The 23,296-nt window shown below is 46.2% G+C and overlaps 2 protein-coding genes and 1 long non-coding RNA gene across 7 annotated transcripts in view; 1 reads left to right on the forward strand and 2 right to left on the reverse strand.

Moving 5' to 3' along the window:
* The window catches only part of LOC135916335 (heat shock 70 kDa protein 12A-like), a 184,703-nt gene that overhangs the window by 136,382 nt on the left and 25,025 nt on the right, over window positions 1-23,296 (reverse strand). The window lies entirely within an intron of this gene.
* LOC135915289 (uncharacterized) overlaps window positions 1-23,296 on the forward strand; it is a 223,993-nt gene that overhangs the window by 35,273 nt on the left and 165,424 nt on the right. The window lies entirely within an intron of this gene.
* LOC135916400 (uncharacterized) lies at window positions 3,320-4,870 on the reverse strand. Its single transcript, XR_010568921.1, has 2 exons — window positions 4,610-4,870; window positions 3,320-3,829 (listed from the first exon to the last, which is right to left on the reverse strand). It is a non-coding gene; the product is annotated as an uncharacterized lncRNA (long non-coding RNA).

Genomic DNA, 23,296 nt, shown 5'->3' on the forward strand with positions numbered 1-23,296 from the left:
ACGATATCACCCTCTGGGTGAGCGATGACAACGGTGGACAGGTTGAAAACACATTACAACGTGCAATAGAAGCAGTTGAACAATACCTAGCAGGAACCTGACTTCGGCAGGGAAATCTGAGCTCCTCATTTAGGTAGCATCGCGACGTGGCCGAAAACCACGCAACTACGAGGAACGAAACAATCCGCAAATTCACCTAACTGCGGGAGATGGTACGCCCATACCCAAGGTTAAAAAGATCAGAGTATTGTGCCTCATCACGGAATGTAACGGCTACAATGGAGAGACCATACGCAAATTAGAAGATATAACATCTCAAATCATGTGGCTACTTAAACGAATAGCCAACAAACATAGTGGAATGAAAGAAGGCAATCTGCTTAAACTAGTCCAGGCGATTGTGATAAGCAGAATAGTATAAGTGGCATCGTACCTACGATGGTACTCGTCAGGAAAATACAAATTAGACTGCTTAATCAGAAACATCTACAAGCAAGCAATCGGACTCTCCATCACCAGCTGGCAACGATAGACTACTGCAGCTAGGTCTCCACAATACACTGGATGAGTTAATCGAGGCACAACGAATAGCACAATACGAACGCCTGTCCAAAACTAAAACAGGTAGGCAAATATTGGATCGTCTAGGTATAAGGTATATCATACTCAACATGGCGTCAAAGTAGATAAACCCAGACACATCAGGGACATGATAACCATCCCTCCAATACCCAAGAATATATATTCTACCCACCACCAGGGTGGACGGGAAAGCAGAGCACGCAATATACAGAAGAAATTCGGTAGCAGCAAGGACACCACATTTGTAGACACAGCTAGATAAAGACACAAGCGCGCCTACACAGCAGTGGCGATAAATTACGAGGGAAAATGCACTACGAGCGCTACAGTCAACATGCCACACGCAAAAACCGCAGAGGAAATAGCTATTGCGCTAGCCATAGCACAAACACAAGCGGGCATAATCATCAATGATTCCCTGACTGCCATACGAAACTTCGCCAACGGTCGAATCTCCCCAGAGGCACTACGACTCCTAAAATTAGCTAATAACCGCGACAAAAGTGTCCCGATCTCATCTGGACACCCGCTCACACATTATCAGATGGTAGCAATGAGGTGGCGCACCGCATGGCTCGAGAGCTTACGGACCGAGCCTCGGTTAGCCCCGCCTCAGCGACTACTCATGAATGGAAGTGGAAAGATCGAATGACCAGATTTCATGAAATTACCCAACCCCATAGATTGCAGAGGCGTACATTCCCGCCGCCTCACCCAAAATTAAGCAAAAACCAGTCTGTCGAATGGCGGCAGTTACAGACCAGATCATATACGAGTCTAGCTATTATGCACCTAATACACCCAGATTTATACACGACGGACCAGTGCAGACATTGCGCCTTGGAGCATATCCTATGGGAATGTACGGCTGTAATACAGGATAACGGTGATGCATCCTCAAACAGCGACAGCCTCCGCGCGCGCTGGGAGTCTGCGTTGCTCAGCTCGGACCTGCAGCACCAACTCTGGGCCGTCCAGCGAGCCGAGGAAGCCGCCAAGGGCCAACAACCCCTGGCCGAAACCTAGGCGGGGCCCAGGCCCACCCCACCAAATCGCAGGGCACTGAATAAAGTTATTTGAATGAATGAACGTGATACAGCGCTTGTTTATGAATGAATAAATTTATTTATTTACGTATGTTGCAGTCCCATTTGGGGCTATAGCAGTAAGGGAACACATGTACACACACAAAAAAAGAAAAATAAATAATGAAATTTCCGCAGTTAAAGTTGCATAAAATGACCACATCGAATAACATGGAACCAAATCACTTTAGATATGAGCAATGAAATATGCTCAATCATGCCTAAAAAACTGGTATAGTGGGAACGCGAATGTGTTTCACCTGATGATGAATTCCAGGGATCAATTGTTCCAAGAAAAGAAATGTACTCGAACGTATTAGTACACGCAAAGAAAGGCCTCAACTTAAGCTCACGGAAATGCCTTGTCCTAGCACGTGTTAAGTATTTTGTGTTAGACAGACGACAAGAACCACTATTTATACAATGCAGAAACTTCAATGACTCATGATCGGCGCTTTGGCGCTGCATTCCCAAGACCATATTTTTGTGCGCCGTCCTTCTTTTCTGACGACCTTTCAGTTGACAGTCAGTGTTTGTTAAAGTCCCTCTCGTGTCCGTGTCTTCGCCTAAGCTTTCAAACCTTGCCATATGCTTGCCAACTCGCTCGTTCCAACGCACAGCAGCAACGGTACGAATTAAGACAACGACAAAGGCGAGGACAGCGGCAGCATGACGGCGACGCTTCAGTGATTGACATTCAACACGCCGGAAAGGCATCTCTGCAGAGAACGACTGATGCCCTGAAAGCCGAGCTGCGAATGAGTGCCTCGTCGCACGCCACTTACAGCTGCACGAGCGTATTGCAACGGCATCGCATCGAAGCTGTCCCCGAGCTGTTGTGCGGCAGCCTCTCGCGTCGGCCATCTTCCCGCGAGCTTCGCAATGCGTACAACCTGCTCCGCTTCAGTACTGAATGCTGGGCTTCCTAAATGCGTGTCCAGAAGCCGCCCGTATCAAGAGCCTGCGTAGTCAACAAAGCCCCTCACAAGCAAGAAATCTGCGTGATATCCCAGTCGTGGTAATCACGTTCAGCTCCCGATCACGCATTGGCGAAGGGTCATGAGTTTGGTCCCCATTGTGGCCAGAGGTTTATGCTTCTTCGCTATTCGTGATGGTGAGGACGAGTAGGTGATCCGACGACGAGGACACGATAACGACTCATGCACTGTGAAACTGTTTACACCGCTAAGGCTGTTTTCTTGTCGCACTGATACCACCCTTACCGTTAGGGCCTTAGAAAAATGTATAGAGGCCAACAACGGGGTTCTACACTCTTAAGTAAGATTACACCCTTTGGGTCGTATCTTGCCACACAACGATAATCGACACTTGCCTTGTCCGCATTTCCTTTCTTTAACCCCACGAGCCCAGTACTTCCAATTCACGAGGCATCTGCGTTATCAGCGTGACAGAGCGTTATTGGCAGGAAAGTTGCGAGCGCAGCGTTTTCAAGAAAGGAAACGCAGGCAAGACAGATGACGATCATTGTTGTGTGGCAAATATATACCCTAAAGGGTGTACGTTTGTTTAACTCTTTCTCTGCCATAGGGAAAATAGGCGTTTTTTGTAGGTTAAGTCAGATTTTTTTTTCTGAAGGAACTACTGCACTCTATATATATTTTATGTAATACTTAAACAAAAGGCAGAAGGAATGCACTTTTCAGCATAAAATTTTTATTAACGAGATTGATGTCATAAAACAGATATTAATTGCCAAAATCAAGATTGTATTATAAAACTGAACAAAGCTTGTAAAGACACGCTTGTACCTACTCAGAAAAAAAATTTAACAAAATTTATGACATATACAAAATGCACAGCAATCTAATTGGCACTATCTCCGAAAAGAATCAAACTTTTTCATTGAACAGGTATTCCACTACAAAAGTTTAAGTGCAAGTACTGCAGTTTGGCGTGCCAGCCTGCGGGCGTCGATGTTCCGGGCTGACTTGCGTTGTCGTCGGTCTCAGAGTCAAATCCCGACAAAAAGGCAGCCTCCTCAGACTCGTTGCTGCCCGATACATCGATAAGATCAACCGCAGACGCAGCGGAATCGCGAGATCTGCGATGTTTCGAAGCGCGCGCGCCGATGCCGGAGGCGGCCATGTTTGCTTTCTGCTTTGGTAATCGCCAAACTTCGGCGCGGGTTCGAAGATCACCGCCTGGGGGAATAAGGCGAACTGCTTAGGAAACAAAAGAACAGTTCCCCTCCTTCACGTCCGAAAGCGCAGCGTGTCCGTGAGCGGCGCGGAAAGTCTCGAAATCGGCGTTTCAAACCATAGTTAGCTGGCTAACGATTCCCAATGGGCGTCGTACGGAAAGTGTTCATAGTGTAACTAGGCAGTGCGATGACAAAAAAACATATTTGAAAACTAAAATAATCATTCTGACAGCCTTGGGCGCGAAGAAATATCGGACAAGAGAATTTCGCAAGGAGAGGTGTGAACCTCTCCAGTTGGACATTTCTGTGCGCCCAAGCCTGTCAGAATGATTACGTAGTCAACTACGCCTTTTGTCATCGCATGTCTAATTAGAGCTCCGTTGTCGTCCTGTATAAATTTTTTGTAAGACCCTAAAGCTAAGGGTGTGACCAGTGTGACAAAAAAAAAAAACACTCTTAAGGGTGTAAACATTTTTACAGTATATGCACGATGACGCGGCGGCATGACGGTGCGAAGGACGATTAGGAAGACACAGTAGTTTCAAGTTTCTTAACTGTTTTTGCAATAAAAAAAGCACGTGGCATATTGAAAAAAGATCATGGAGTGCGTTAAATACCGAAAATCAAAACATTGAGATAAAAGTATGCTCTATATTTACCGTCACATGGTCTGACTGGGCGCGCAACGTCGTGTGAGCGTAGTTCAGTATCGCAGTACTATCGCAGTTTCAACACGCAGCAAGAAATGTTCAACGCGAACAAAACTCGAACGAAAACCTACCGCTCCTTTAGCGGACCGAGCTCGAAGTGGTTGCCTCTGTGCGCCGGCGCCGAATCGCCGACCCTCGGGCTTTTCCGTCGCTGGTCGAGCGGACAAGCAGCCCGACGCTTGCATATACGTGTGGTCACGAACAGCGGCCCCGGCTCGTGCTAATAAAGGGGGCCCCGACGCGGGCCGATCGCCGGTCGAGAGTCCGGCGGATCGGCTTTCCGCGGCGGCGGAACGCCGATTTACAAAGCGGCGCAACCAGAGTCGACCGACGTCCTCGCTCTCGCTCCTCGTCGGGCGTGTAGCAGTCGTGCAGCCGCAAACGTTTCAAGGTGTTGGGTCGCTCGCGATGCGCGCCCGACATATCGCGCCGCTGACGTGACTTGCGGCGCCGAATGCGCAAGCACGCCGCGGGCACCGCAGGAGAGCGCGTGGCAAAGTATACAGTATCGATCACGCCGCTCCAGAAAGCGGCCCTTGGCCTCTGAGCCTTTGCACGTTGCACTGCGTGCTTCCTTCTACTTTTTCACTTGAGTGGCCACTGCAAAATGCTTGCTAGGAGTCCTCTAAATACACTGCAAACGTCTGGTTGCAAATACCGGTTTCTCTGTAGATGTTTCCCAGACACAACGGTGTGGTGACCAGATTAAGCAAAGTTGATCTGGTCGACACACGTCGGTATACCGTCACTTTGCTTCACACAAAGTCAAGCGTCTTGTTCTGATTGTCACTGCGGAATATCTTTAGGACCGAAATTCGTGGGAAGTCATGGACATTACATTATTACACGAAAGCCCAAATAGTAGCGAAATAATTCGGTAGCCCTTTAATTATGCAGTGCGCTTTTGAAAGGCGAACCTACTCCCTTCTCGCTTCAAAAGCACGGAAGCAAAACCTCCTCCAAGGGTCTTCTTTTTTTTTTCATTTGAAGAACGCATAATACGAACGATATTTAGACACCTTGGAGTTGGAGATGTGAAAAAAAAAGGAAAAAAAAACAAACAAACCGAGTGATAGTGTAGTCATTGATATTTTGTTTTGAAGTGCATGTTTTTGGGAAACAGCAGTAGGAGAAATAAAAACGCGCACATGTCGTTGGCTCTAGTTGTAATATATATATGCACAATGATGTTTATGAGGGACAAGAGGACATAGGTTATAGGCCCTCGCTCCACATTGTTTTTGGGTAAAAACATCTGTGGAAATATCGGCGTGACGACAGATAGCTAACAGGCGCACGCAAATTCTTGCGTGCCTACCACTCAGATACTAGCAGTCGCTCAAGCGTTTAAAAGTTACACCAACGTTATTTTGTCTTCTCCTGCCGTAAGCGTGTGCTATAAACGCCTGATATACCACTCTCCGAGAACCCTGTATTCCCGAGGCGGGCTTCGTGGCAACGCAGGATTCAAATGCCGAGCCATTGCCAAACTCCAGTCGACGTGTGGTAAATGTTCGGCGCCGTCAGAGACAGAGGAAAAGCACTCGGGAGTGGCGGTGCAGAGTTTTCGCTGTTCTAGTCCGTCCGGGCGCATAAACCTTTGCGAACATCAAGTGAGCTGCTAAGTTCGATCATGCCACCATCACGTTATGCGTCAAAGGAAGGCGTGGACACGCTAACTGATGCTTAAACTGACTTCAGCTAGGTGGCTGCGCGAACAATGTCTGCCTCGTGGTATGTCCCTTCAAGCTCGCTTCAAGACGGTCAAACAAAAGCAAGTAAAAAAAGACAGTGTTAAAACGACAGCCGAAAGTGGACTTTGCTTGCAACAAGCTTTGATATATCGAATACCGCACTCACCTAGAACACCACTAACACCAGGGCAGACCGGACAACTGGGTTAACTTGCTAGTGTGCTATTCTCTATTTATTCCATTATTAGATTTTATTTTATGTGTAACAATTTGTGAACGCATATTTTAATCGTTATGATTTTCGTTCCCCTGTTGAATATTTGATTACCGAGCCCATTATTTGCGAAAAATTCAGTACGGCTTATGCGTCATCTCCCATTGTTTATTCTACAACCAGAATGGACTAAGGACGCGTCGCGGTAAGAGTAATTTCACGCACAGCTGGACATCTCTCAAGCTTGAGACACAGCTAGTGCTGAAAGCGGATGTTTCAGGCGTCCCCACACCAGGGGGGACTCTTGGTGCGCGACACCTGTCACGCTAAACTGTCTACTTCGCTACGTAAAATGGCGCTTCGTGCAAGGAATGCAGCTTCGTGTGCCCTGCGTTGGTACCAGAGTGAGTGGCCACTATAGCCTCGCGCCCAAACGATTGACAGGCATGTGTGCAGAAATGCGGATCCCCCCTTACGCTCGATCGTCTCATCTGGCTTGGCCCAGCATCCTGGCAACCGCCCGCTGACCTCGAATGTGGCGTCAAGCACTCATCTATGCAGCCACACTCCCTCCGCACACACGGCGGCATTCAGATGCGACAATCAGCGCGGCGCCTGAATGGCACATCGTGAATGCACGGAGACGGCGCGCGCGAGGCATCATCCCTTTTGATCGCCGCAGAGGCGAGCATCCCGGAGGGAGAAGCACCAGTGCGCGGCGGAGACGCCTAAAAATACGCCGGCTTTCGTGGTCATCTCCCCTCCTAACGAAGTGCTCGCCACTGCGGCGCGCGACCGGTCAACGCTAGCAGGCGCGGCCGTCGCTGACAAGCTAGCTGACCCAGAAGCCCGGTTAGCCGGGCATCTCTCCTGGCCGACGGGCCGCCCTTGAAGCTGGCGCGACTGCGGCCCACACGTCGTGCTTTGCTCACCGCTGCCCTGCGTTGTTACGCCTCCTGCTAGAGCCGATGTTCTTGATCGGTCAACAGCGTTCCTTGCGCGTCTTCTTCGCTTGCAATAGTTTCTGATAACGTGTCATCTGCCCACCATGTAACGATCATTTGTGCGCTATCACTGTGCGGTTAAATGGAGCGAGAAGGTATCGATAGAGAAATGTGTGGAGGTTAACCTGAAAAGGAGCGTCTGATTGGAAAATACGAAGCACATTAGGAGTGGAACCAAAGCTAACTTATCTGTTTATAAACGGCCACCACGAACGAAAGCCCGTGTGAACGAACTCCTCCTGGATCAGCACATCGTTTTGACCATGTGCACCGACAGAAGCCTCGATCCCTCGCGCTCGACCAACGCCTCCTATAGCTAGCAGGCCTGTGCACTCTGCTTTATGACGTCATGCTACTTAGACCGAAGTTGCCATTGCCAAGCCGAGCATGACGAAAGCGGTGACGTTAAAATCACCGCGGCTTACTCGGGAGCGTCTCCATTAGATTTTATGACAGTCAAACAAGGCTGCATGATGTCACGGATCGAAATGGACCGGCCTTGTGTTATGACGAGGAGTTGGCTCGACACGCTTGTAGTTAGCGCACTGTAATCGTAACGTTTGCAGCGCCCTGCTTTGCCTGAGAAGTGGACAACACATCTTCTCTTGTGTCCGTGTCGGCACGCCGTAACCCTTCTTTGCATTATGAATCCTTACCAACTAGCTCTGCTTTCTGTTACACTGCGATGCCATGACTGATATTCAAACAGTCGTTATAGGTAACCTTTCTTTCTCACTTAAATGTTTTTTGAAAGAAAAAGAAAAAAAAAAGTCCACCGACGATTACGATATACCCCCCAATGCGAAATTTGAGCGCAGCTGTATACGTGTTTTCATTTCGCGATATATTAACTGGCATGGACAATCTGTCCCATGCGGCACGTTGCAAACAGAGAGAAGTGTGGCGTTACTGGTTCGCTAATCTGGAGATCGCGAGAGCTAGCGCGTGGGTGACGCGTTGCAAAAGCAGCCGCCGCCGCCGCCAGACTTCCCAGACGATGCGCACTAATCTGGCGCCAGCTCGTAGCCATCGTCGCCGCACTACGATTTTCCTCTCACCCTTTCGCCATACGCTTCTCATCCGCTTTCCGCCTCATGGCTTCACTTTCCTCCTCTTCCGCTTTCCTCTTCGCGTCTTCGATCCCCATCTGCGCTCTGCGTTCGCTTTCATCTTTCATTGTGCTCGTTCGCTCGGTTACGCCGACGCCGACGCTCGCCACAGTAACAGGCGAGCTGCGCTCTAATATTTTTCAGATCCTCCGCAGTGGGGAAATATATGTAATGCGAAGGATTTTGCAGGTACCTGGCGATCCAGCATTGTTTGAGGTTCAGCATAACGATACCAGGTGGACCAACGTGTTCCTAACGATTGAGTAGTTGTGTGTGGCGATTGCGAGCGTACGTGTGGGTGATGACAGCAGCATGACGACAATCACGTTGTAGGCGAGCGTATGACGGAAATGGCGTGATTTCTACGCCGTCCGTTTTACGCGGGCCTACAGCATGGGGATTATTGGTTTCTACTTAGGTAGTGGACGAACGTAAGCGAGAGAAACATGGATTGTGAAGACATCAGCGAGTACGCATTTTACAATCGTACGTACACATGGCGATTTCATGTGGTGTATGTTAACATGATTATGGCATTTGTACTTCAGTGTAGAAATGTTAAAACTTCATTATTTTAGGCGATCTTAAAGTCTTTACAAGGTTGCACAGCTCCTCGTAGTGAGGAAAGTACTGAAAAAGTACTACGAGGAAAGTAGTGGCCGAAGGGGACCGGTCCAATAGATAGTGCAGTCTAACACGACGCCTCAGATAGCGGGCTATCATAAGGAAAGAAGACGAGAGGGTGGTATATGGCGCGCACGCCGGATGTTTCAAAGAGTCGGCTGCCTTTGGAACGAGAGATGTGCGCGTGCGTGCGATTGTGGCCTAGCTATTACATTTATAAACATACATGCGTAAGATATTTACGTAGCGGCCAAAATAACCACAGCGGCGTCCACAAGAACAAGAGACACACTTCATAGTACAATTATTGCAGTAAACAGTTCTCTAAAAGGGAGGCAAAAGGATACACTCCATCAACAGTAGAAACAGTAGATTCCAACTGTTTGGAAGTCTCTTTGATCATATAAGTCTTTCAGGTGGGAAATCATCTGAGTGAAATATGACTGCGAAGATACAATTGGTTCTGCATTGCGACCTAACATGTCACTTCTCCATAAACTTAGGAACGCCATAAGTAGCAGCATGTCGAAAGGCGCGTCTTCACATTTAGGTGGAATAAGATATCGTCTTGTATGAAGATAAACACCAAGACACTTTTTAAAAGTCCTTTGCATAGCGTCCCCAAATAACCTGGCGTCCTTGTAGTCAATAAAACAGTGTTCTATAGTTTCCGGTACATTACAGAGACGACAGTTAATCGAAGATACAAAAAATTGGCAATGGTTTAGCTCGGCTATGCCAGTATATACGTAGCGAAAGCTAAGACATAGCATGGTTAGCTTTGGTTAATCTTTATTGCAAGTCCAGGTTAGTCTGGTTGTTTAGCTATGTTGCGGCGTTTAGCCAGTCGTTCAGCGCGCTGTTCGTGTGTTTCCTGGGCGATTCGTTTCCTCTTCATCTCGTTCCGATGTCGATTCCAGATCTCCTCTTGCTTATCAGAATTGTCGCCGTCAATACTGCCGCCTCAACTGTGATTGCGGCGCACGCGAGCCCTCTTTTTCAATCCTCCAGACATGTTATCAGGCATGCGACGCAGCTGGCGAAGCGAGTGGAGGGCAGCGCAACGACGAGGAACGCGGTGTGACATTATACCAAACGGCGGCGGCGGAAAGGTGCGGCGCAGCGGCGGAACACCTGTGGCTCGGTGCTACTAGTGGCGCATGCGCAGTAGTGACTAGAGAGAGAGAAAGAAAGAAAGAGAGAAAGAAAGAGAGAGAGAGAAATATTCGTGACGAGGCGCGCGTTGTGACGTCTTGTGCCTCCTCGGAGCACCGCCACGGCGAAATCGCAAGGTCGCGGCCGGTAAAGCTTTAGATTTAAAAATGCATTTCCTACTTAACGAGGCTTTAACAGGTAGCGCTTCAGTATGCACTTTGTCGAAGTATGCAGAAGAAATACCATGAAAAAAAAAAGCGATCGTGGCTTAGTGATTAGAGCACCCGTCTGCTATCTGTACGGCACAGGATCCATTCCGGCATCAGTTGCACATTATTTTTTTCTTCTCTTCATGAAAGCGAGGCGAAAGAGAAACCTATTTACTCAACTAACAGCGCCAAAAGTGAGGTAAAGAATGACTCCCATTAAAAGTTGAAAATGACGGTAGCAACAAGAAATAGAAGTGTCGAATTGTGCGGCAGGTGTGTTTGACACCTACGAAACTTTTTAGACATTTGGCTGCCGTCATACGCCCAGCCGTTATTAGTGAGCCGTGCTTACTCTATCGTTTGATTTGTAATGTGGAAGCACGCCAGTTTGGCTGACGTATACTAAGTCGCGGAAGTTTTTCCTTGCTTTCAGTTTGCGCAGCGAAAATGGAGCATTTAATTTCAAAATAGTGTGGGGAGGCTTCGCCGCAAGGCGCAGTGTCGTATAATTATTTGTAATATTCCTTTGCCGAAGTAACAATGCTTTTCGTTCGTAAGCGCTCTTTGCCGTTGGCTGGCCGCCTTCGCTAATATAAGGAACGGCTGGAATTTTCTCTTACGAACAATTATAGCGGAAGAACGTTTTGTGTGTGCGAGTCTTCATTATTTCATCTTACGCCATACACCGCAACCGGCTTTATCCATGAACTTGTGCGGCCACCGGGATGGTCGAATTCATGTTGGGTTGGGAGCAAATGCTGATCTCCAGGGCTGATTCGTTTCGCTAGAATGCGTTCCTTTTTTTTTTTCATCCACCGCTCGCAACCGGCTGATCCTGGTGATAATATAGGCGGAGCACCATTTGATGCACTGACGAGGCATGAGAAGGAAAATAACTGGAATGAAATGGTTACATTATCCCGGTCTAGGCCTTACAGAGAGCAACCGACGCGAGCTCGGCCGTCTTGGCGGTGCCATTAGAAATGCACAATGAAGTTTGCTCGTGCCACTTCGCATACCTTATAAGAAATATTTTGACGGAGCTTGGCACGAAACGGAACAGAACTGGTGGTTCAGGAACCCCCTCGTTTTGTTTCGTTTCGTTGAACCTTTGCTGAAAGCGCATAGCCACTGTGGGGTATTGGCTAAAAATTCAAGCGAAGGCTCACAACTTCACCACCACCACCACCACCACCACCACCACCACCACCACCATCATCATCATCATAATAATCATAGCACTAATACCAATAAATAAATAAATATGTCCAACATTACCGTTGGCTGGCACCTGCTCTTAGAAACAGCTCTATCATAAGAATGTTCTTGTGAATAAGGGTTCAGGGCCCGTATTCACAAAAAGCTCCTTTCCTAGAATTGTTCCTGAGAGCAAATTCCAGCCAGTCGTAATGGCTGGACATTACTAGTGAAGGCGGTCGGCCATGCACAATCACGATAGTACAGTTAAAATGTCATAAAAATGTTTAAGAAAAAAGAGGAGGTTATAGTGCAGTTAAAGTGACATAAAATGTTTAAGAAACAGTAGGAGGAGATTATAGCACAGTTAAAGTGACATAAAAATGTTTAAGAAGAAAGTGAAGATTATACTGCAGGTAAAGTGACATACAAATGTTTAAGAAGAAGAGGAGGAGATTATAGTGAACTTAAATTGACATAAAAATGTTTAAAAATCAAGAGGAGGGGATTATACTGCAGTTAAAGGGATACAATATGTTTAAGAAACAAGAGGAGGAGATTATAGCGCAGTTAAAGTGACATAAATGTGTTTAAGAAAAACGAGGAGGAGAGTATAGTGCAGTTAAAGTGACATACGAATGTTTAAGAAATAAGAGGAGGAGATTATAGCGCAGGTAAAGTGACATAAAATGTTTAAGAAACAAGAGGAGGAGATTATAGCGCAGTTAAAGTGACATAAAAATGTTTAAGAAAAACGAGGGGGAGATTATAGCGCAGGTAAATTGACATAAAAATGTTTAAGTATAAAGAGGAGATTATAGTGCAGTTAAAGTGACGTAAAAATGTTTAAGAAACAAGAGGAGGAGATTATAGTGCAGTTAAATTGACATAAATATGTTTAAGTACAAAGAGGAGATTATAGTGCAGTTAAAGTGACGTAAAAATGTTTAAGAAACAGGAGGAGGAGATTATAGTACAGTTAAAGTGACACAAAATGTTTAAGAAACAAGAGGAGGAGAGTATAGTGCAGTTAAAGTGACATACGAATGTTTAAGAAATAAGAGGAGGAGATTATAGCGCAGGTAAAGTGACATAAAATGTTTAAGAAACAAGAGGAGGAGATTATAGCGCAGTTAAAGTGACATAAAAATGTTTAAGAAAAACGAGGGGGAGATTATAGCGCAGGTAAATTGACATAAAAATGTTTAAGTATAAAGAGGAGATTATAGTGCAGTTAAAGTGACGTAAAAATGTTTAAGAAACAAGAGGAGGAGATTATAGTACAGTTAAAGTGACATAAAAATGTTTAAGAAGAAAGAGGAGGAGATTATAGTGCACTTAAATTGACATAAAAATGTTTAAGAAAAAAGAGGAGGAGATTATAGTGCAGTTAAATTGACATAAATATGTTTAAGTACAAAGAGGAGATTATAGTGCAGTTAAAGTGACGTAAAAATGTTTAAGAAACAGGAGGAGGAGATTATAGTACAGTTAAAGTGACACAAAATGTTTAAGAAACAAGAGGAGGAGATTATAGTACAGTTAAAGTTACATAAAAATGTTTAAGAAGAAAGAGGAGGAGATTATAGTGCACTTAAATTGACATAAAAATGTTTAAGAAAAAAGAGGAGGAGATTATAGTGCAGTTAAATTGACATAAATATGTTTAAGAAACAAGAGGAGGAGATTATAGTGCAGTGAAAGTGACAAAAATGTTTGAGAAACAAGAGGAGGAGATGACCTTAGACATATAGATTAACATTCTAACATCGTGCGCGGCAATGGGGGTCGTAGCTTCAGTAGCCATCATGGCTTCAGTTGCCAATTCTGGCATTTTCTTTATCTATCTTTCAATGCCTTATTGTCATATCTAGCTTCTTTTTTGAAATCCAGACAAATTAGTTTCACTCGACGCAACCATACATGCTGCACTTGATTTCACACGCTGTAAGGTGCTCTGACTTTTCCGTTTCATACCACCTTCTCACGCCGTAGCTGGTATGCAGGAACGCGTATATATGGCGAGGTAAGTGTTATGAGTGAATAAATGGAGATAGGCTGTCCAAAACTTGTGGCGCCGGTACAAACCTACCTCTTATCGGATTATTGTAGGCGTGTCCCTAGATGCCTTGAATGCTGTGCAACGCCCAACGATACTTAGCATTGTCCGGCGTTCGGGACCTGCGCCTCCAGGAAATTAATGCGCTAAGGCAGGGCGCGGACCAAGAAAACGAACAAAATTGCTTAGCCATGTCGCCAATAGGGGATGAAACAGCCGCAATTGTGTAATATAGGGAAACAGAGAGAGCGAGAGAGATAATTAATAGAAGGGCGGAGAGATCGGCCTGAGCTAGCAAGACCTGCGGTTCTGCACTGGCACTCCCACTAAAAGCTTCTGGCGAAGCTACGTGCTTGGGACAGGTGAGTACTAACCATATATTTGGAAAAATTCTGGGCCCATGGTCATCAGAAAAATTGCAACCCGTTGCTACAAACGCAATAGTAAAATAATTAAGGAATCAGAAATATCAAGAGGCTACTAAATCAAATAACGGTTTGTTCCATCTCTTTATTCTTACTCTTGTTCTTCTACATGCTCGTATTGTTCTCCTTTTTCTTTTGATATAGCAAACAATATTGTTTACGTGTTTCCTTGCGTTTTCACATCTTTGCGGCTCTTGCGTCCCAGTACGGGAGTGTTGTACTTAGACTGGGCCACTCGAGAGAGGCCTCACTTGGAACTGCCCAAGAACATTTATATTTTGTGTACCTATAGATGTGTACCCGAATGCCCTTGTGTATTTTTTTTCTTAATCGTCGTAGCTGTTGTGAACATCATGAGCAGAACTACTTTGTCAGAGAAAAGGCGTAGCCGCTGCCACATATGGGCAGTACCGCCTTATTAAATGCAGTCAATTAAAGAAAGAAACGCAGCGATGAGTGACTTTCCGCACTTTTGCCTAGGGAGAACGCTCAAATACTGTGCGAAGAGACATTATAGTTTCACGAAACCACCGATAAAGCAGGAAAAATGCATTACACCAAATGGGCCAGTAGTTCCAGTATTCTGTAGGGACCATGCTCCCTTAAATTTTTTAATCTCTTTTTCATTCTCTTAGCGTCCACGGTACTAAGCCACAATGACCGTTTCAAGTGAAAGAGAGAGAGAGAAAACAATATGTCAGGCAGGGCAAGGACGTTAGCTAAAATGAGTGTGTAAATAGTTGGTAACCCATATAACGCAGTACGAAACAAGAAACAGTTTTCTCTTCAAAAGAGAGCTGAGCAATCGCGGAGCGATTGAGAAGGGCTCCGACTCAACAGTCGGCGATCCCGAATTTGCCAAAGAAACCGTTGCCCAAGGCAGCGCCAGGTTCCAGAGAAGCAGAGCGCCTCTCGAGAGGCGATGTAACAAAGGGCCCCAGCATGCACGGAAATTAGTGGCGGCCGCCGCCGAGCCACACGCGCGGCCGACGAAAGTGGCCAGCGTGCGGGAACATATCACGAGCCGGGATCCGCGTCACGATCGGCAGGAAACGTGTCCTCCGGGTCGAGTCAAGGCGCGTGCATCTCTGCACATCGCCGTGGCGGAGAACCTCTGTCCTGCTGCGTAGTTCGGTGCATTGGGTAATCCTCCAGACCCAAAACGTATGATCCTACAACCAACAGCGTGAAATATGGTCGAATGGGACCCTGTTATAAGACCATTATGATGATATGTTGTTATTGAATATGGTGGTTATAGACCATTTTGGGGTTTTCAGTCCGAATCCTGAAACTACTCGGACGGTAATGAGCTCAAATGCTGCCAAATAAATGCTTTCAAGAAACTGTAGTCATGTACTGCGTGTCGCAAAAATGCGACCACTGCTGCTTTCGACACTGGATCGTTACACATTACGTGGGGTCGCAGGCAGTCGTTTGCAGCGAGATTGTCCAAGCAATGCTCAGCGGCTTGAACACCGCCAGCATGGAGGGGCTGACACGTTCTGACGACGGGAGTGGCAGCCTTTAACCTTGCTCCGAGAGCAAATTTGTCATTTGCAGTGTCTACCTTTTGCCTTTACCGTTGGCTTTAGCACTATACTGATGATTCGCAAAGGGGCACTGCGTGGAATAGTTCCCCAGTGTAATGTATCTTGCAGTTTCAACAAACCGAAGTCCACCGGGTGGCGCTTCAGCCACGTGACTGCGCCCGGAGCTGAAATCGCATTTTTTTCGCTTATTAGAGCCCTGCAGAACCATGACTAAATATCAGCGTAGCTCTTGCTGCCGTGATAGCGTATAAGGAGAACAAGTTTTGCTCTCATCAATAATGTTACGCTGTGGTCGGTGACCTGTGAGTGGTACCGGGTTTTATGATGCTGCGCTTAAAGACAAAACGCGCTAACTCCCATTGCAATGACGTACTGTTCGAATACCTGCCGGCGTAAACGCGTCGGCATGGGCATAATCACGAAGGTGCTTCTCTATTTCCTGGTTCTGAAGAGTGGTGCTACACAACAACGTTTCTAGCGCACTTTGGTTGATCACAACATCACTTTAGAAGTGCCGCCACTAGCGCTGCTATTCCAGGGTGCGCTTTCTGGTATAATTATAAGCCTATATATATATAGGCTAAACACTCCGTCGTTCAATGATCTCCTATGTGCACCAATATCGGCGAGGTAATAAAATAACGCTCTTGGTATCATGAAAACCGCTTTTGCGAAGGAAGATGTAGTTATTCGGCCAACAAAGCCCTGTAGAATTGTGGAATCACGGATATGCTAATTTCAGCATCGCCAGTTAAGGATCATTAATGACTCCATCGTTCAGCATGTAGTGCGCCTTTGTGAGCCCGCAAACACGCTTGCTCATGCTTTTTCTACTGTGCTCAGGTACCGTAGCACAGAATGCAACCTGCAAATGCCTGTCAAAGTGCAGGGGTGTTTGACATAGCTACAGACGGCGTCGATCGTCTTAGGTGGTAGAAAGAATAGCATGACCAGACATCCTGATTTATGCGTACTGTTTTTACGGTCGTGGTGCTGCTGTGTCGACAGCGCTGAGTTTTGCATCGCTTTCGTGAAACCCGCAGTCATCAAGACTTGCCTGCAGCTGCGCTGCCTTGGAAGTACTGACAAGCAAAATGGCAAAAGTGTCTATGTATATTCTCGGAAGATGCGCATGAGCAGTAGCGCTCAATAATTTTCATGGTGGGGTTTTAGTTGTCGCAAAAGTGCCACTGCCAGTCTATTTACAGCGAGCGAACAACAACCAGTTTTGGGAATGCCATAAAGCTCTGCGTGGGCTATGGTCTCCAAGCATCCAAGCCCCAAGCTTTACTTGACATCGAGCCGTTGCTATACGGAAGATCACTTGAACGTACCTCATGTATTTTACGTACGGCATGTTACAATATAAGAGCGCTACATGTCTACGGAAGCACACTACCGTACAAACCCATACGGCTAAATGATACCGTAATGAGCCCAAATACCATAATGAGCCCCAAATGATACCAAAGGAGAGACAAAACTATAGTTTCGTCTCGCCTTTCGGATTACCAATTCTATTATAACATAACTATAGACAGCTGGACAAGTAATTACGACTGCATTGCCGGAAACTGCGCCGTTAAAGATGGGAAGAACCTAAGAATGCAGACAAGGACGAACGCGGGATTTGATCAAAGCGAAACGTCACTACCGCTCTGAACAAATTAGGATAAATACAAATTAAAGCAGCGAACAACATCAATCACTCAACGTCAATCACTCGAGCATGAGGTGCTTCGAAGGTACGCAAATTCTTTGACCGATAGTGGTGTTGTTATGTTGTAGTGACGGTGAAGAACCAGACAGTAATACAAGTGTGAGAAACAAATATGCCTTTCAATATTGATGGCTGATCAAAATTATTCAGAGCAGTCTGTATATATACACGTAGTGACATTTTGCGTTAATGAAATCACTTGTGAGTTTGCGTTCCTCCTTGTCTGTAGTGTTGTTCCGTCTTTAACCACACAGTTTACGCGAATGCACCTCCTTAAATATTCAATAGACATTATTCTCACTCACACGTCATCCTTCACAGCCATCTCTACTACCTCCACCGACATCCCTCGTTTGATTTCTCGTCTGGCTAATCTGGTCCCCTAGAACAGAAACCTTCGCTACCTTAAAATGGCGTCAATCTTTAGCTGAAATAAATATTTATTCAGTAACCCGAATACTTGAACTTTGGCCTGGAACGCACATGGTGTTTACTAATGATTAAAGGGGACACACTTTTCTCGAAGAGAAAAAAAAAATTATGCGGATCCCACGCACTGTGGGAATCGGTGTACGCGAAGCTTTAATTAGCCAGCAAGGTAAAATGGCGCATTACGACGAGCATAGAGTTTCTCACTATAACACCTAGAGGGTAATCTGGCGCCACCGTCTATGGGAGTTTCTTAAGGGGGCACCGTGCCGTCATGGGAATGACGGTATATGTGCGAGGCTCGTGTTGGCTGGTGCTGTAAGACGCTTCGTCTAAAACGTGGATATGGCTACGCAAATAACGCGTTCTCAAAGTAAAATCTTCATAAAATGTTTCCATTCACGCAAATTACACCTTTACTCACCCACGATGCATGACCAAGCGAAGAAAAGCAAGAACAGACGACAAACTGTTTGAAAGCGAGCGCGAACCTTGTCGTCTGTCCTCCAACTTTAGCGTCCCGCTGATACTTTTTACGTAACATGTAGTCGTACACACAATAACAAGTTCTCATAGTTAAAGAAAACATGTTTTCGCGTAATAATAAAGCTAAAGCAGCTGTTCACGTGCTGTTCTAGTAGAAAATGAATCATTGTGACAAACGGAACGGTACTTGCCAAGCGTGTCTTCTAGGTGTCCTGTCTCTACGAGAACGATGCCAATCCGAATCCACAATATACCGGCATTCCCATGCATACCACAGCGCAGCAGCGCCAGATTTCCCTCTAGGTAATGTAGTGAGAAACTGTATGACGACGAGAGAAGCGCTTCAGATGTCAGTGACGAACGCGTCCCTCAGCCATGCATGGCGGGCCTTGCAGAGAAAGGGGAACTGTTATCAACTATTAAAACGTGTTGAAGCACTACACACAGCGCAATGCTTGAGCTCGTAAAAACGTGACAATGTGCCACAGTGCGATGAGAGACGCTATTTGCCTGGCGCCAAGTGCGCTATGCGCTGTCGTTGTGACATTGCTGCAAGTAATTCAAGAACTGCACGTGCGTTACGATGCTTTCAGATGAAGCAGTTATAGAAAGGACGCTTCGCACTTCGTGAAGAAGAGTCCGTCGTTGTCGCGAGTCGTGACGGACTGCGTCGCTGGAGGGCCACACGTTGCACGCCTAACCTTGCGTGGCTCCAATATAGAGCGCACCGACCTCTTTTACACTAAAATTAATTATTCGACCACCCCACGTGCACGCTTATTTTCGTACCTTCCCACCCCGCTTTCGCTCGTTTCGACACTTTTGAGCATGCGCGCCCGCCATTCCCGCTGCTCCCGTTTCATGCGTCAGCCGTTACTGCTCTGCTTTTACCGAAGCCCCGCGAGTCGCTTCCACACACGCACCAAATTCATGATTCGGGATAAATTGCAGATGTGGGCAAGACACAATTTGCGAATATGCGAAATACCTATGGAAAGTTAACGCAAGAGGCAGCGAAATCGGCTGCAGGATTCCTCTATGCACCCATGGAAGCAAGCTGCTGGTCATTAGCCTCCATGTGTATCTTCGCATTATGCGCGTGCGATGGCCTTACCAGTTGAGCTACCGCGGCGATGTTTTCCCATTCCACTTTATGAAGTATTTATGTTAATCTACTGGAATTAGCCCTGGGAGTGTTAGCCAGCGCCACCACTCGCGGCCTTCACGTGTAATGCGAAGACGTGGGTTCGTATCCCACCTGCAGCCAGTTGCTTTTTCATCCACTTTCATTTCCATTTATTTACATTTCTTTAAATAAAATAATAACTACAAGTAATTTCCCTTATGCTGTCCTTGTTGTCCTTGTTTGTTGGCTTCTTATGATATAACTAATTTAAATCGGGTCCTTCGGTTTTCTTTATTCTCGTTTATTACGTAACGAGGGTCTCGACTCCGGCAACATTGATGCCTTCAGGTAGCATATGTGTCGCTTTATTGACCAGTTGCCTTCACACAAAAAGTTCACATGACGCCTGCGGCAGAAATGACGTTCGATATCAGCCACCAAGGCCGCGAGTGGTGGCTCTGGCTGACAATCTCAGGGATGGTTCTAGTAGATAAACATACATACCCGAGAAAGTAGATGGGAAAATGACGCCGCGGTAGCTCAGCCGGTAAGAGCATCGCGCTAGTAATGCGAGAACATGAGTCCGTGCCCACCTGCGGCGACTTGTTTCTTCATCAACTTCCATTTCCACATTTCTATTAATTTATCATTTCTTTAATTCAATTAAGAACTGCAAATAATTTCTTCTATGCTGTCCTTGGTGTCACTGTTTGTTGGATTCTTATGATATGACTAATAAAAATCGGGCCCCTCGGTTTCCTTTAAAAGAATGATGGGGTTTTATGTGCCAAAACCACGATCTGATTATTAGGCACGCCCTAGCTGGGCTCCGGAAATTTGGACCACCTGGGGTTCTTTAACGTGCACCTAAATCTAAATACACGGGCGTTTTCGCATTTGCGCCCCCATCGACATGCGGTCGCCGTCGCCGGGATTCGATCCCGCGACCTCGTGCTCAGTAGCCCAACACCACCTCGGTTTTCCTTTCTTCTCTTCTATATACAGGGTGTCCCAGCTAACTTTAGCCAGAGTTTAAAAATATGCAAATACCACGTAGCTGCACAGTACAATGGTAATGTTGTTTGCCGTCACTTGGAGATACCCAAACAATTTTTTTTCATTCCGCCTAATTACGTGATTAGTCTTAATTAATAAACAACTCCTCAAATATTATGATTCGATGAAAAGCCTCAATGAGAAAATTGTAGAGCGACATGGAAAACTCCCGTTACAGCTTTCTGTTCCTCGATACGTGCTACATAAAAGTGTTTTTCCCAGCGTGAAAGAAGCCCGCAAATGCACGCAACATTGCCGCGTGAATGACCGCTCGAGGCACTTTGCTTGCATTGGCGGCCTTCTTTCGCGCTCGAGAAAAACAGTTTTATGTAGCACGTATCGAGGAACAGAAAGCTGTAACGGGAGTTTTCCATGTCGCTCTACAATTTTCTCATTGAGGCTTTTCATCGAATCATAATATTTGAGGAGTTGTTTATTAATTAAGCTTAATTATGTAATTAGGCGGAATGAAAAAAGATCAGTCTGAGTATCTCCAAGCGACTGCAAACATTACCTTGGCTATGTCCAGCTACGTGGCATGTGCATATTTTATAATCTTTGTGCATGATAGTTGGGACACCCTGTAATATGCAGAAGTGAAGTGGATTAAAATCGACAAATTCTGCACAGAATAGGTCGCTATGCGAACAACGTATATAATGCATGAATTGGAATGTAGAAGTGGCTACATATAAGCTTTGTGGAGTTCGATTTAGCTACCTTAAATGGCAGGGTCTCGGAAGTGTCTTAAAATTTTTTTCAAGATGCCAATTTTAAGGTATAATGATAAAGTGCAGATGCATATAAATTTTGGCTTTTCCACAAATGGCCGCGCCAAATGTCAGCGCTCTGAACTAACAAAACGCAGCTTCGCGAATCTAGCAGCGCCTTATTTTTTTCGGTACGTCGCTAATTACATTTCCTGGCTGGCCGAACACAATCATCTACGTCACCCTTTGCGTAATATCTGCAGTTTAGAATTGGTTGTGGATATCACTGTCTGCTGCGTGGTAGTGGAGTGACGAAATCGATTTAAATGTTCCCAATTTCTGCGTAATAGCTCCATCAGTAATAGTTCGGTCCCACCGTGGGGAATTCGGACGACGTGCCACGCAATCACTGGTGGCTATTCACACACTGATCGCTACGCTTGACGTCACATGTGGGGACCATTTCTCAGATCTCATGCCGATGAATTTAGGACCCCAGCAACGGTTGTCGACCAGAATCGTTGAACAATATTCAAAATTATACGCAGCGGTGAAGCGTGCTTTACAAATAAATTGTTGACCTATGTCATCATTGAAAAACGTACTCGAGATTAGCCAGACGACTTCAGGAATAGATAGCGCACCGGCCGTCTTGACAACTTGAGCGCTGGAGGCGATTGATGGTTACGAACCAAATGATGCCGTCATACGACAACAGCTTCATTCTGCGCGAATAGGCGAAGCTCGTGATACAGGGTAGGCGTTGACCAAGTCCTCTTGTCGAAATGTTGGCTCCAGCGATATTGCTTGCTCTCCGACCACTGCTCTTCGCCGTAGTCTGAGACAAGATTATGGTCTGAGACAAGCATGTGTCCCACAGGCCTCAAACAATTACGCGGCCGATTAAGGTCGCCCAGCAAACTTGGTTCATTATCGCGTACAGGCGCACCAGCTCAACAATGCGTGATATGAGCTCCTACACAGCTGCAAGTCAGAACTCACGCTGAGCGTATTTCTTTCAGAGTGTCGTGTATCGAGAGTGTCGCCAGAGTGTCGTCCAACAAGTTTTTTGTTGTTTGCTTTCGTGGTAAAGGGCTTTTTCTGTTCTGCACCATGCCGTGCATACCAGCTAACGTTAGCCGGCCTGTTAAAAGAAGAATGACAACAACAAAGAAAGAAAACAACACGCTGCAAGATGCGATATAGAACCTACGATGTTCGGTCGTGAGGTTGCCGACGACTGAACACCGCACGTCTTGTAATATCGCATCTTGCACGGTGTTTTCTCTTTCCCTTTTTCTTTATTTTACCACCTTGGCTAACGTTAGCTGGGACACCCTTATATTTCACCGTGGCTATCACGTGCAAGCCATTTCTTCTTGACTTTCGGCATGAAAACACCTTTGTTTGCAAGGTATACCTCGAGGCTTAAGAAGGAATATAGGAAATTATCGCAGGTGTCGTATCAGGCAGTCTACATTGACTTACCGTTTGGAGGGGAGGAGCGTGCATTATGGTGGGGACCATTTAGCCATTTTCGCAGGCCATCTTCCTCTCGAGTGCCGATCCAGGCTTAGGAATGCGCTTTGGTCCCATGACGCAGGGGCTAATGCCGCACAATTCCACAATGCTGGTTTTGCAGCTGCCCAGTGTTATACACGGCCTCTCGACCAAGCGACTGCAGAGTCTCCCACTGTACGGCCCACGTGCTCCAAGCTACCACGAATTACACTCTTCGGGATCGGCCTAGTTTACTTTTGTACGCTATCTGGAATCGTTCTGCGTTACACGGTGAGGAACTGACCGAGCAGACACTCCAAAGCCCGTGGAAGAAGCCGCTTCACCTAAGTAAAACAAATGTACGCTTGAAGGCGACAATTTGTTGCAGCAAGGATGTTTAGGTAACCTGTGTTGTTTAATTGCGTGATTCCATTGACAATAGAGTAAGTCATTGGCTAATTGGTAGCGGCAGTACTGATGGCTATATA

The sequence above is a fragment of the Dermacentor albipictus genome, chromosome 1 (assembly GCF_038994185.2).
Source record: "Dermacentor albipictus isolate Rhodes 1998 colony chromosome 1, USDA_Dalb.pri_finalv2, whole genome shotgun sequence".
Taxonomy (NCBI): domain Eukaryota; kingdom Metazoa; phylum Arthropoda; class Arachnida; order Ixodida; family Ixodidae; genus Dermacentor; species Dermacentor albipictus.